Below are 16,178 nucleotides of genomic sequence, written 5' to 3'. Positions count from 1 at the left end.
AACCAGAGAAGCAACAATAAAACCTACCCAATATGTCAGACACCCCACCCAGGAATATAAGGGCTGTTAGAAAAATTTAGCCTTGGCCATGATCTGATTTAATTATTTTATTACAATTGATTAATATGAAGAGGCAATAAGAAAGCAGCACTGGGTGTGCAGGGAGTCTCTGCTTCGCCAACAACGCAAACCGGGGTTTTTGGGGTACAGTCTCTTATACTTCTCGGTCCAGGGTTTCAGTTCCCGGTTTTGAGTTTCAGCCAATCCTGTTGTCTTCTTTGCCTGAAACTCGATGTGGCTCCTTTTCATTTGTTTCTGTCCCGTTGCTGGGGTCTTCTCTCCAGGTAGAGAAACGTACTGAAACTTCTCGGTAATACATTAAGAGAAAGATGTCTATCACAAGCTTAACCACAATCTTAGACCCGTATATTTAACAGGATGTGTCTCCCTGGTTATCTAACCCCCTTAAAGCATTCAAGCAGCTAAACAAAGCTAAAAGCGTTCCTTATTGTTTTAACAGTCTGAATGACTACAGAGGGGACTAGCTTATTCCCTTGTTTCTTCTTCTTTCCCATCATTACATTGACAGCAACATTTATTACAATCAAGGTCGTTTTATACATTCCACACATGGTACACTGGTCACAGGGGCATTGATAACAATGATTCCTGAGTTCTTGACACGAATCATTCTCGTATTCTTTACAAGGGCTCAACTAAAATAGGGGTACAGTGTTGGTTTCACTGTCTTTGCAAGTGGGAATGCTGGACTGTCACATCGCTTTTGGGTCTGAACCGTTCTGATCTGCTATTACACTGGATTAATAGGTCAGGCAGAAACCATGTGTGACTTCTCATGTTAACAGTTCCAATAGATTTAATGATGTTTTTAAAAGGTCTTTTAGTCTGCCTCACATCTGACAGTTTAAGTCACGTACCATTAAAAAAAAATAATCTTTCCTCATTCCCAGACTTCAGATTTTTCCTATGCCTTCCTTCCATGTCCAAGAACTCATTTTTTCAAATATTAACACAGATTTCAAGTTATACTCTCTCTTTCCAGGTAGGAGCAGCAGGATACAATTTAATGTGTAAGCAATGAGTAGTCTCCTCTAAGAGCAATGGGTGCAAAACAATGTATTGTTTCTACTTCTTGCTAAAGAATATCTATGTATTAATTCTACAATGTCCCTTTCAACTACATACGTACATTGCTATTATGCTGACAAAACAGGCTTCAATCCCAAAGGCCATGTATGTGACATCTTTAAATTCTGAATACAAATCAGGACATAGGGACACCATTGAATAATGATTTAAACACTTTTTTCAGCAGCAGACCACCAATCAGGAATAGAACAAAACACATAATAGGTCATGAAACAAACCATTCATGACTTTAACTATTCACTAACCAGGATTAAATAGCTCCTCAACATTTCTATTTCTCAAGAAAAATGTCTCAAATTATAAAACTCTTTGTGGCTGTACACAATTCCAGACATACAGTCTTCCTATTTGGGCACAATCAGCTCTGCCAGTTAAAATGAAGGCCTAGGTGCCCCTTTTCTTTTGAAACAACGTGGCTCTTTTTGATAAAGCACAATGTTTTTTTCCTGTTTTCACTTGTAGCTAAATAAAATGTAAACTAGTATGTTTACATTTTCTATTATTTGGGACAACAATTTAGCATCTTTAGGAAAAACTGATTCTTTATCATGTTTTCTATCACTACAGTGGTAACTAAATTGCCTTAGAGAGTAATAGTCAAGGATTTTTTAAGAGACTGACTAGTGGTCTATTTAATTTCTACTGCCTGTACAGACATGTGGCTGATATAGCAAAGACTATCTCTGCTTCTGAGTAAAGCTTAAGATATTTTAAAAAAAGTTAAGCTACAATATTAGCTCAGGGTTTGTTTTCCTTACGCGAACAAATACTTAACTTGTCAAGATACGGAAATCTGATTTTGTAATACAAGTAAGTACTCATCTGCAAATCTTTGTATTTCCTATGTAACGGATTCCTTGGATCAAGTTTTCCAGGACACCCCTCCCCACCCCCCAAGAAAAAAACAAAACAAAACAACAAAAAAACCCAAACATAGCACCTTAACAAAAGTTCTGATGATTCCCAACAGTAGGGAACTGTAAGTTCCATCTCCTTATCATTGCTTTAAGTGAACAAAGACATACATTTCTCGTTGCTGACAATCAACAATTGTCTGGCCTACAACAAATTATTACATTTTTCATTAAGTGACAATATCATAATATTTCACACTTATTTAAACCACTTGAAACTAAAGTATGTTCACCTGCTATGTTCATCTGTTTTTTAGAGTTCATAATACACCAACACCCCCACCCCCCATTTTAATGTCACAATTACTTATGAACCTTAACTTTCATCCCCCAGTTTAACGGACCGGTATTATGCTGTAAAAAAACAGACTACTGTCCAAATGATACATATAGTCTTCATTTCTATTTGGAAATAGTCTTTCATTGCATTTAAATGTCATTTCAGACAACGCAATAAAGAGTGAATAAATCTTTCAGAAAATGGCAATAATTATTATTATTATAATGATAATAATGCTAGTAGGAATGTTCCAATTCGTTCCTGCTATTGAAAGAGGTTTCTGTAATTTTTTTCTCTGCAAGAGCTCTACTGAAATTTCAAAGGTCTCAGTGTAGTCTGTGGGCAGAAAGCAGGCCACAGATAAGCAGATGTAGCTACACGAACTTATCAGGGCCCATTTTCATTTACGCCAAGAAACAGATTTATCCTATTTCTCCAGAGAATCAGGAAAATATTTTGAGGCATAGTTTTATACATTATAATAGAATGATTCTAGAATTATACTGTCTGACTATACTTTCACAAACACAAAAGTTTCAAGCTAGAAACTATTTTGTACAATGCATGTGATTTTGTTGTTCATACTAGGACTTCTCATACTTTTCATTCCATAATCCTTTCCCACCTACTACTTCCTTTATTCTTCTACTATTATCACTTCACAATAGTCTCCCCCTGAGGTTAAACAAAGACCCACTTCTGCCCTGTCATGTGGAGTCCATAGTCATCTATCCTACATATAATCCCTTGTACAAATCCTCTATTTTCCATCTCAACAGTACTCTCAGCTCACCTGTCATCACCATTGTTTGCAAGCTTCTCCTTCTGCCGTATCTTGTCTTCGTAAGAACCTCTTAACCTCTTAGCTAATTGCCTCCACATATACTCATTCAGAAATACTCTGTTTACATTATCCAGATTCCTAATCATATCATCCAGTAAGTTCTAGATTCCTAATTAACATACTAGAAACATCCCTTTACCCCAAGCAATTGGGAAGCAGCTCTGGGATTAATCTACTGTATAGTTAAACCTGTGGAGCCAAATATGGAGCTACCATTTATCTTAAGGTACATGCAATGTAATTACCAAACGTGGTGCCAATTTAGGAAAATATCTTTTAGGTCAAGTGGTAGAGGTTGGTTATTTGGTACCAAGAAAGCTATCAGTCATAAAATTAAAATATCAAATTGCAAAAGGGAAACATCATCATATCTGAATATGTAGATTTAAGTCTTCTGACAATCTATGGAAGAAATTGTGTTCTTGCAAGTTAGAGGACAAAGCCTTGGCTTTTATTTGAATGAAAAGAAAAAAAGAGAAAGTTTGTAAATTCTTTATATGAAAAGTTTGTTCTATATTTTGGTATCTGAAGACTGACTAATGAGAAAAAGCTGCTGCTTTTATTAATCTCTATTTCTAAGGATTACCTGGATTTGAAACAGTAGCAGAAACAGTATTTCAGTAGGAAGGTCATGATCTAGCTAGTATTATTGAATCCAAAATAGAGTCTCTGCTTTGCTGTTCAAGGCAGAGTCAACAATCAAAAGACAGGAAGGTAATTAAAGATTTGGCTTAAAACCAGGCCTACAGCAGTTTTGGTATTGTTTTCTTAAGGTTCTATTAAATAAAAATAAAGCTATGCACACACAACCAAAAAGCTCCAAACCAAGGCAGACCATTCAACAATCCTGCTACAGTGTCTTAACATCACAGTTCTTCTGCTTTTGTATAACTGACATCCAACAGTTCTTTTAGAAAAGCTATCTAAATGAAGAAGCTGCAGTTTCGTGGCTTTTCCCTGCCTCCCTGGGAACCAGCTTAAATTCATCTGGAAGGGCTCATCAAGGTCTTCCTTCAGTGTTAATTCAGTAATCAGGGAGGTGGGCTCATCCACCTACCAATTGCTCTGCATTGTAGCTGATCAAGTGGATATTCAGAATAATGTCTTATCAGGACTTAATTCAGCCTGTTACAGTGGTAATGCCTGCTGGGCTTCTCCCTGTCTCCCACTTTACAGGCAGTGACCTCAGTATAATAGTATTGCTTGTAATAAGGTAGAAAAAGGTAGAGGTGGGAATACAAAATGGAAATAGTAATAGAAAATTTGATTTTCTACAAATTCTCTGAATTAGTCACTCTTTTCCACTGTCTGCCACCTCCTTGAACAGAAAGGAGCCAAACAAAATTCTTCCACATTGGGATAGTTAGTTATCTGTAGTTTTAGAAAAGTGAAAGAATTGCCTTTGCTCCCTACTGTGATTTTTTTTTTTTTTCACAGAAAGGAGTAATCAAACATGATTTGAAAGTTGTAACAAAAATAAGGCAACAGCAGAGGTGTTGATTGAAGAGGTGGGGGAAACGTAACAGGAAAAAAAAACTGGCAGAGGGAAAACGGTAATATAAAAAGAGATGAGAGTGAAAATAAGCAAGCAAAGGGAAGTGAAAGCCAACACAAAGATAGGAGAGAAATCAATGAAGGAAAGTGAGTGAGGGTAAATGAAAGAAGCAAACAGAATACATAAGAAAAGAGAAACAAATGGATGCAGGACTACAGAATGGAAGTACCACCCACCTAGAAAAGAGAGAGGGGAATTCTGTGCTCATTGGTAAAACCTAGTATATAAATAGAAACTAAATAATAGCTGCTGCCTCAATACCTGAACCCTAAACTAGTAAAAATAACTTCACTTACTTCAAAACCAACCATTTTAATCCAGAAAAATGATGATTTTCCATACAAAACTGAATTAAATATTCTTCAGTTACTGCAGTTTCCCCAATCTTTTATCATAAACTTGTTTTGTGAAGCAAAAATAAATACTCTCACTGATATGCTATAATGTGACACATCTTCAAAACTGTCTAAATAATTAAAATTACCTAGCATTGAAAAAGAAAAGGCAGCACGTTCAAAAGTGGTGTCAGAGACAAAAAGTAAGCAAAGAGGGAGTGAGGATTTTTAGGTTTCTTATTGCTGACTTAACGTTTTTTATAGTATTGTTACTTATTAAAGTAGTAAGTTAATTGAACACTTTGATAAAAGAAGACAATTTCAAATTTTCATTCTGATAATACAGATGAAAGAATGAACCCAAAGAAGAACAAAATCAAAATTAAGTAAAATTATTAACTGATTCTGTTTGAAAATTCTGCTTCCAAATTCATTTTTTACCCTCTCTGTCCTATTTCTACTAGGATTAAATCTACGAATATGGAAACATGCCTTGGATTTCACAGAAATTAAAAGCAGCAGCATTTCATTTACATTTCATCCACGAAAGGCATTTACACCTATGAGTGACTATTTTAATCAATAGATCCCATTAGATCATCTGCATGCTGGATTTTACCTAACTACACACTTCATAGCTAATGTAATAAAACTATCACTTGTTCCAGATAGCTCAGTAGGGAGTAAACTTACTAAAGAAAAGTAATGCTACGTGAACTTTTCTAAACAATCATTTTGTTTTGAATCTCCATCTGTTCTGCCAGTGCGCTGACATGGAATCTGCTTCCATAACGGCAATTTGTTTGTGAGCAGGTCTGCTTCCAAGTATTCACAGTCTAACTGAGAAAAAGTGAACTACAGTGCAGCCAGCAAACATGAAAATTAATGCCAAGAAAGATACTGCTCTCTACTGGCTCATCTAGATAAGAACAGGGAGCATTTCCCTTCGTATTTCTCAAAGCAACAAATTATTTTTCCACAGATATGCTACAGTTTTGAACTGTAAAACAAATATCCTTTAAATTAGTAGCCAGACATTAATCTTAGAAGTTGATCAGATGAAGCACACAAGCTGTTACACTTTCTAAAGAAAAATTAATCGAAGGAAATGCTAAATACCTCTATTTTTTCTTCTTTACCTCTAAGCTTTATAAAGGGAAAATTAAAAAGACCGAAACAACCAAACGAATATACAAACCCTATAAAAATAAACAAACTAGATAGGATACAGTAACGATCACTGTTCGAGGATAAGGATATCTAAATTCTTAGCAAAGACTGGAATTATTTTATTTATTTTTAATTTGACGACTTTGTCTACATGTAACATTTTGCTACCCTCCCTAATTTAAACTGAGATCTGAAAGAGGAAATCTGGAATACTGCCACTGTGCGTTAGCGCTGATATGACTATACTTCAAAGATACCAGACAAAAAAACAACAACTTCATGGACTTGACAGTTTGCAAAACTTTAGCAAGATCCTTAGCTTGATTCCAGCACATCAAAACAATCTCATATAAGGGCTTGTCTAGCCCGTCAAATGCAAAAGAAGCTGGAATGTCAATCTTAAACCTAATTGCTATCCTGTACTAACTTCCTACAGGGTCACTTACTGAGAGGTAAATGGGCCATTTCGTGGTTCAGTTTAAACCATTTCCAAAGGCACTAGCAATCAACATGGAAATGCTTGAATTTTGTCACTGCTAAGAAGCTAGTAAGAAATACGATCTTTTCATCAGGAATTTAATGATATTTCCTCACATAGACTCTACATCAGTTTATATTTGGAAAAACTCAGAACTTCTGAACATTTACCCAAATCAGGTTTGAGACATTGTAGATATCTGATTTGGAAAGGCTCCTGGGACTCTGGAACACTAAGGAAGGCCTGATTTTTCTATCTCCATAGATAGAAGAGTGGATTCTTCTCTTTGTTTCTGACCTCCTTCTGACTGTAGATTTTTGCAAAACCTCTGATTTATGAACTCTGGGATAAATTTTCATTGCAGTCCAGAAATTAGGTTTATCTGTCTGCATTAAATTTCAACTATCAAATAACTCTAAACCCTAAAAATACGCACATTCAGTTCTAAACGGTACTTCATGTATAGCAGTATAGTAGCAGCATAGCTACCTAGAGATACATTCTCCATTGCAAAACAGAATTGTTCTTTTTTTGCTATTATCAGTGGTACACAGCTGAAAGGATTTGAGCTGTGATTTATTCCATGCAATATGATAGCCAGTATTTCTCTTAAAGTATGTTTTGGACCTATACAAACTGCCTACAGTCTAGCAGTGTACTCAAGCTGCTAAGCAACACTGCGATAAGGAATGGTTGGACATCAGATATCCATCTTGACAAGGTGACAGCTATATAAAATTTAAATCTTACCATGTGGCTGTCAAAGTAAAAGTAACAGAATGGGTCTGTAGGAGAACAGCAGTAAGATTCTGCTTTCAGCACTTCTATGAATGGAGATATATTCAAATGCTTGTTGCTCAGTTGGCTGCCCAGGTCAATAGGCTGCTGTAAAATTCCATTATCAAAGATGTCACAGCTTATCATATTCCCCCATTACTCTGGCAAAATATCAGGTAACAATGGCAATTAGGAGTTCCTGCCTTTTCCCAGCCATACACATATCTTCTTCAGCTTAAGGTAGAACAATTGCAGGAAATGGTGGAATTACAGCTGCTTTTTTTTTTTTTTTTTTCTTTTTCTCCTAGAAGGGGGACTTTAAATCTTGGAAAAGAAATGCCTATCAGTGCTCTACTTACACAATCATGAATTGGAGGAAACTGGCTGCATCAAGTGGGTTTAAGCTGACTGACATGACAAAGAACTAGATTGCCACTTCCTAAAAGGGATGGGCAAACTCATTCCCAGGATGCACCTTCCTCTAACATTTCCTGTGCCTTTCCCTATTAACCCACTCCCAGTATTCCAGAGAAAAGCTTGTTATGTGAACATGAAAGAGGCACCCAAAAATATGGGATCCTTCAAACACATTCAGTATAACAGCTAACAGCTCTTGCATTGAAATGATATAAATACAGAAAGAACAGACTTTGAAAGGAGATGGATAAGATATCCCTCATGAAACAGCTGAACTCCTAACAACTTCACTTCCTGATGTTGCAAAAATACTGCTGGAAACTCCAGTGTGGCACCAAACTCTTTGGAGTTAACCCCTCAGCTTCACAAGTCATATATTACTGGAAGCTCACTAAGTGCTAACTACACATGGGGAAATATTCTATTTTATTGCAAGCCATTACTTCCCATGAAAAATTAATTATTAACAAGATCTTAAGTGACAGTTCAAATTTCAGCAACAGAACTTTCTGATAAGGAATACAAACTGAAGTACAAGGCATTGCCTGAGGATTAATGACTAGCTGGTAAGAGCAGATGGCACCTGGCTGAGCTTCAGACCCTGTGTCCTGGGTTCAGCAGTAGCAGTCATGTTTCTCCTTCTTAGTAGCTGGTGCAGCATTGTGTTTTGACTTTCAGCCTGGGAACAGCACTGATAACACTGATGTTTTAGTCTGACCAAGGACTTTCTGAGCCTCATGCTCTGCCGGGGAGGAGGGGAAGCCGGGAGGAAGCAGAGATAGGACACCTGACTGAAACTGACCAAAGAAGTATTCCATACCACAGCACATCATGCCCAGGATGTAACTGAGAGTCACCCGGAAGGGCTAGGGTACTGTGGGGTTGGACGAGGTATGGGTCGGTGCTTGGTCGGGCTGGGGGAGTGAGTTATCGGTCAGCAGGTGGTGAGGTGCTGTATTCTCTTCCCTTGTTATTTCTCTTTATCATTATTATTATTGGTGGTAGCAGTAGTGATTTGTGTTATACCTTAGTTACTAAACTGTTCTTATCTCAACCCGTGGGAGTTGCATTCTTTTCGATTCTCCTCTCCACCCCTCCGGGAGTAGGGGGAGGGCAAGAAGGGGGGGAGTGAGTGAACAAGCTGCCTGACTGGTTTTAAACCACGACACTCTGAATCCCAGCTAAGTCCCACGAAATGCCTTGAACCTCAAGTGTTATTGATATTGCAATATGACAATTAAATATGCTCACACAAGCACACAGGTCTATGGTGTTTTGACAGGCAACTTGCTGTTTCAGTGGTATTCTCCAGGACATTGCGGCAGAATTAGAGCTCTGTATATTAACCAGCTTGAATCATTTCTCAACATGCCATTCATCTGATAATAGATTACATATAGTATTGCCATTTGCCAGGCTACAACACAAACATTTTGCATCAATTTCCACACATCTTATTTTAAAGGTCTGCTCAGAGAAATAAAATCTCTCAGTCAAAACTATATTTCCTCCCTTAATCACATTCTGCCAGACAGTTCTGAATTTAGCCTGGAAGTTTAGCTGCGTGTTCTACCCCTGGAATAGCTGGTTTAAATACATGTATGTATATGTTGGGGTTTTTTTCTTTTTAAACTTAATGCTGGTCCATAAAAAGATTTCACAGGCCTTACTTTAGTGATTTCCAGACTACAGAGAGTGACATTACTGTGCAGACAACCGACAATGAGCAACCAGAGACGCGCGTCTTGAACGTGACTTAAGCACACACTAATTAAACGTCAGATGAACTAACTCAAATTCAGGAGCAATAAAGCCAACTAGCCCTGTCCAGTTGTCCCAGGCTCAGTGCTATGCTGATTTGGCATCACGGTGGAAGTTAGTGACACAACAGTGCTATGCACACTACTATACAAGGGGGAATTTCGATGTTGCACAGCATTATGCCATACAGGTGCCTCTGCATTCAAGCTCATGGAGTGACCCTGAGGGACACAGGTGTGAGGGACATACACCTTTCACTTTTAACCTGATATGATCACCCTAAATAAAGCGAAATAAAGCAAGTCACTTCCTTAAATTTATGTAGAAATGTTCTTGAAAGAGCAACAGAATAACCATGACTTCCATCTCATCATTAAGCTTCAGGGAGTCAGAGCAACACTTCTACAAAGCTTTTACATAGCCCAGTCATGCTGAGTACCAAAGTGACTATCTGACTACTGAAGTGTTATATGCTGTAGGCAATTAACAGGTGAGCTCAGTTTAGTTTTTAGTGCTTTGGGCTTTTTAAAAATCACAAAGTCTTACATAGTCTTATGCATCCTTGGCATATTTATCAATAAAATCACTTTGCATTTTAGCAGTACTTTTTCATTCCAGTCTTAGGATGCATTCTTATACCCAGAATAGCCCAGAGGAAATATGATGTGAGAATATTAGAATGTGAGGCTGTCATGCAGAGGTTAACTCTCAGACAAGGCCACACATTATTAGCAGAAGAACTGGGAGCTGAGGTCAACAGTTCTGATTTTCAGTTACCTTAGCCTAAATACAGAGTTCCTTGAGATCAGTTAGTTTCACAAGAATTCTCTCAGCATCAACTAACCATAAACTGCCTTTCAAATAAGATCTACTGGTCCATTATCAATGTGCAAACAACGCAGAATTGAGAAATGACCACAACATGAAGACATTTTTGGGAGTTTATGGTCACGTTTAGTGACAAGTGTTCCTCCCACACAGTTAACACTAAAATTATATCAATAATCCAGCTAGTTGTTTTCACCTTGCAATAAACACACACAAAAGTACTCTACTGTAGGACTTCTAGCATTCATATTATTCCTGCATAGAGAAGAGGCATCAGCTACACAAACTCTTCCATATGGGTGGCACAAGCCTGTTCAAGTCCGTTAGCAATGCTAGGGCATCTGTGAGATGTGGCTACAGCCACTTCACATTTTCCAAAATGCAGGCTATTTCTTTCCTCCACTGAACTGCTTTTTGTTTCCCTCACTTAGCTAGAGCTTCATAGTCGCGGATAGTGTAAACTCTTGCACAAGGTGTGGCCTCGTGAAACATCTGCAGAAAAGATTTGTCTCCTTTTTATGCCATGAGCAAATGAAGGGAAATTTTGCCATGTGCTTTAGCATGCCTTCCAGGAGAATCTGCTCCAAGGTTTTGCCAGTCACAGAGGAGAGACTGACTCGTCTGTAGTTCCCTGGGTCTTCCATATTCCCCTTCTTGCTAGTGGAGGTTATATTTCCCTTTTTCCAGTCATTGGGAACTTCACCTGACTGACATGATTTTTCAGATATGAAGGATTCTTCACTGACAAGCAAACATACCAAATTGGGAATATTTGGGTCCAGATTTGAGTTATTTCAGTGGGAAATTCAAACAGATCCAAACTAAAAAAGGAACCTAAGAATTAGAGACAGAGAATTATTGTTGTAGATGGATCTGTCTGACAATGTTATCCCACTACCTCAGGTTTAAGAGACAGGACTGCCAGGAATAGCAACTGCCAAACCGCCAGTAATAATGAACTGCACTTTATAAAGAAGTTGATGGTTGTGGCCTGTTGTACGCTTAGATACTGGATAATGCAAAATTAGATAGCATGGCACCTATGCAACCTAAATAGTAAAGGATGGTCAGAGCTATCTTGGAAAACAGCTGGGTGGTATTAGAATACATTTGTTTTCTGCTTCATCATGAAGTCTTTGCACAACCATTACTTCCTATAAATTCTTGGAATTATGGGGTTCTACATGTCAGCTATCAGCATAAAATTCTCTGAAAGAACAATTGAAGGTAACTATGTACACACTAACATCCAAAAAGTTTCTGAGTCACCATGATTTCTATTTAAGGATTCACTTAGTACTAAAAGGCCTTCCCTTATAAATTCAGTAAAAACAATAAAGACCAAAGTAAATTGCTCTTTTGTGTGTTTTTTATATTGCAACCACATCCTCTGCCATTTAAGAACAACAGTATAATTCTCCACCATTTGTTTTGATACAGCTCTTCCAAAGTACCAGGTATTATATTTTTCTAAGTCAGATACATGTCACTTCATAATTCAGTTATTAAATTCAATCTTTACACTGAAGGAGAAAGTTAATCCATTTTATGGGACATGAAAGCAGCTGTTTAACAAAGCCACCAACCACTACCTTTCATGCAGGGATATAGAGTGGATTCTATTTATAAGCCTCCATCTCTGAGCCCATATTCCTTTCAATTCCTCTGCCAAACTCAGAAAGGAGACACAAGAATTGAACCAACAAGAGACAAAAACTGACCTTCGACAGTTGGGGGAAGTTGAGATACAGGTCTGAATTTGAATGCCAGAACTTTTGGGGATTTTTATCTGATTCACATCTTGCAGCTTGAGATCACGTCTCAAAATAATGAAGGCCTTCAGTTAACAACCCATAACAGAGCTATAGGTTTTGAATACTAGCAGAGAACACCCACATTCATGCCAAAGGATAGCAACCACATGATGATTCTCCGAATATACTTTACTTATGTAAATATACTTTAATATACTTACGTCCTTTTCTGAAATCCAACAAGACATTATTTCTCCATGAAATTGCATTGACATCAGTGTAAAAGTCAGAACAGAACAGTGTCTGAATCAGTTCAACAACTGATTTCTTAACACCACATATTTTCAATACCATTAAAGTGTTCATTTTCCTGATCAGACCATTCTTCAGCAAAGTGAAGTAGAATCAAGGGAAAAAAAAAAAAAACAACAAACAACAAAGACACAAACAACAAACCTGAAATGGTAAACCATACATCAACAACAGTGACAGACTAAGAAAATAATTATGCTTCTAAAGCAAGGCCTGTATATACTGAAATTTAACCATGCTCCAGGCAAGATATGTTATGAACACCAGGTTGTGCACTTTTCCTAAACACTGAGGACAAATAACAACATATACAAATTATGGATGATAAAACAACTGAAAAGGCATTTAGGACTAGACAGAAGAGGAAAAAAAAAAGACAGCCTGTGTATCAGTAAATTTCTGCAAAAAAGAGAAGCCATATGACTTTTTTTAAATCTGTGAAAAAGAGACGAGCTAATGAGAAGCAGATAACCTGACTATTATCACATGCCTGAATGCCTGAAGAAACTAATTCTCTTGATATTTTCCCCATTTATCATTAACTGCAGTGTTCTAAACATCTGATGTTTTCTGAATCCAACAGGCAGACACGTCAGCAGGAGATGAACTACAGTACACCCAATTATGTCAGTATTCTGCATGGCTTTTATCATTGGGCGTGAACTGTAACTTCCAGGCATGCGAAACTCCAAATTAGTTTCTCAGACAATCATGGTAACAAAAATTCCTTGTATGTAAATAGTAATTTGAACATCAAAGATGATTGGGCCCTTTTTTAAAGGAAAATGCAGTGCATAAAATAAACCATTATTGCAAGAGAATTTTTTTGATGCTTCCTTGCTAAAACCATAACTATTTTATCATGTTGCCTTTTGTGTATTCAGGGAAAGTTTACATAATGAAGTAACCTTGATTATTTGCCATGAAGACATGCTATGGTCTAATGAGAAGGGATTTGATACTTACAGATTTCTGCAATTCTTCATAGTTTTTCTAGAAATAAGCACTTAAATTTAAATTTGAACAATAGATATCCATGTTTCAAGATTATTTTTATTTCCATTTTTACAAAATTAGTATCCAAGCAAGAAGATTTACATTTTTAAGATGCATATGCTCTGCAGTATGCACACAGCATAACTAGGTTGTCCTTGGCCAACCATAGCTGTTCTCAAGGATTTAAATTACAGTCTCTGTGTCAATGATTCCCAAATTTCTTAACTCTTCACTTCCCTTTTGTTCACACTTGTAATTAGAACTGCTTCTACAGAATCTTCTTCAGATGACCTCTTGCCAAACGAATAACAGCATGTCAAAACCAGCTCCTTTTCCCTCCTCCCAACTCTTTCCTTCCTGTTTTGCTGTAACTGTTAACAATTCCACCATCCTTCCTATCCCCATAAGCCCTTGAGTACTGGTAAAATTTTCAGCTCCTCTCCACTTGCATAGAAATACAACCATGCACCCAAGAAATACTTAATGTTAATCCTACTACCTTCCATATAGCCTCTCTGCAGCAACGTTTCAAAATGGACATCATATAAACATCAAGTTCCACAGACTGACTGAATGAAAGCAGGATTTACCAGCCACAGGCAACCTTACTTAAATCCAACAAATAAGAAAATGGAAACTCTTATTCCTGCAAAAGAACTTGTATTTGCTTGCTCAGATCAATTATTAATCTTTTGTTTTTCTACATACAGGTATAGAAAACTGATAAAGAAAGAGAATGCAAAATAATCATTAGCAAGTGAACAACACTTCAGGCACTTACTAAAAAAGAAAACACTATCTGTATTAAGCAAGGCTGCCTACTTTAAAAGTCTTACATAAGCGTTCCTTGTTCTTATATCCAAGTGTTCTTTATGATTCAAGAAATTCCCTGAATCAGGCAAGAGTAATGTACAGTCTGCATTATCATGCTGAAGTATTAAATTTGAAAGAGAAACTTCCCTAGTGTTCATAAATGTGTAATGTTTTCAATTATAAGAAACAGTTTTCTAAGCATATTTCAAATTAAAAACAAATGTTGCCTCAAGCATCTTAAGCAAATTGCCTTAAATAAGATGAATAGGGCTTGATACCTAACAGGATTTTCACTTCACAAAGTCAGAATTTGCTCTCATCATCTAACCTGGCTCCTGTTTTTTTTCATCCAGTTGGACTGCAAGTGATACATGTCAGAAGCATGAAGCATAAAGTGTTTTTATGAAAATAACCAAGTATCAAAAAATCCAAAGCCAAATTCACTGATGAAGAAACTGATAAAGACAAAGCAAAAGAATCCCTGTTAATATCTGCAGCTTACTGAAAGCACTGCTCTGACAGACAGTCACAGCTTATTTAGTTTCAGATAAGAACCACCAAGCTTCTACTGCATTTCCCAGAATTCTTACTTATTTTTATTTAAAGCTAAATATTATTCACTGGCGGGCAAAAGGGTTCAGGTATGTTACATATATTTAACATTTATCTAGTGTAAATGGGAAAAACATTGCTTAATCTCAGTATTTCTCAACCACTGAGCAACATAATTCCCTCAGCACTGACTACAGAAAAAAAAAACACATATCCATAAAAATATTTTCAACTGACAGGATATGATCACTACTGACTAATGGATTTGCTTTGTGAATTCTGATAAAGAAGACAGTTTCCAGAAGTACCTAATTCATATAAAGCTGAAATTCCATGGATATAGAACTTTTTTTTAATATATATATAGGAGGGGTGAAAAGTCTCAAGAGATTGTTTCCATTGTTTTTGAATTTATCATTTCCTAGTTAATAATGTTTTCATCTGCTCCTAACTTTAGACTTAACCATTTTGTCATTTTGCATGCAGTCTTCCCATCCATGATTCAGTGATTTCTATCAGCTTAGCTCACAAAGAGGGCAAGTAAGTAATCACACAGCCATATGGGAATGCAAGTACACTAATTACTGGCTTGTTTTAGTTTCAGCCAAACTTGGACTTCGTCCTAGTACTTTGTTCACATAAGCCACTTTGTCACATGCTCAGGCAAAGTAAGGGATAACGAAAATTCAATCTAGGTTAAGAAGACAATAAAATGTTTGCAGAACATCTATTTCCTAGAGCTATTAATGACTTAACTGTCCAGCTCCCCAGATCGCATCACTGGTATTAACACCCACAATTCCTATCAGGGAACCCATCTGAATAAAACTTGATTATTTATGATGTGCAGAAGTGATGGGAGAGCCAGTGCCAGCCCAAGCCTTTAAACAGGCAATGGTGTGAAGTAAAACACACTCCATGTCAGCATAGCTATGGAATACAGGTCAGAAACTAATTAACAAACAAAAGTCTATTTCCCTTAACAGAGAAAAGTCTTTCATGAGCCACAATTATTTAGTCAGTGCAAACAGAATTTGCAGTAGAAAAGGTGTAACCGACAAGATACTAATGCATCCTACTGAGGTAATATTCTTTAAAACAATAGTAGTTGTCCACCTGGAGGAAAGGTCTTGTAAATACAGTTTTAAAAAAACTGCTGTATACTGTTTTCCTGTGGTTCTTGAAGACTCAAAAGCTACTTTTCTATTTATTTAGTGGGCTT

General features: G+C 36.9%; 1 long non-coding RNA gene across 2 annotated transcripts in view; it reads right to left on the bottom strand.

The window, feature by feature from the left end:
* Positions 1-15,744, bottom strand: part of LOC134172443 (uncharacterized) — a 56,417-nt gene extending 40,673 nt beyond the window's left edge. Inside the window, exon 1 of one of the 2 annotated variants that reach the window (XR_009967923.1) lies at positions 15,421-15,744. This is a non-coding gene — a long non-coding RNA (uncharacterized LOC134172443). The remainder of the gene's footprint in view (positions 1-15,420) is intronic. The other variant, XR_009967924.1, reaches the window with a different exon arrangement.
* Positions 15,745-16,178: the final 434 nt, after the last annotated feature.

This window comes from Pezoporus occidentalis, unplaced genomic scaffold (assembly GCF_034315485.1).
Source record: "Pezoporus occidentalis ecotype Australia unplaced genomic scaffold, CSIRO_AGI_Poc_V1 ctg458, whole genome shotgun sequence".
Taxonomy (NCBI): Eukaryota; Metazoa; Chordata; class Aves; order Psittaciformes; family Psittacidae; genus Pezoporus; species Pezoporus occidentalis.
The sequence above is the reverse complement of the archived record's forward strand: the minus strand, read 5'-3'. Positions and strand labels throughout refer to the sequence as shown.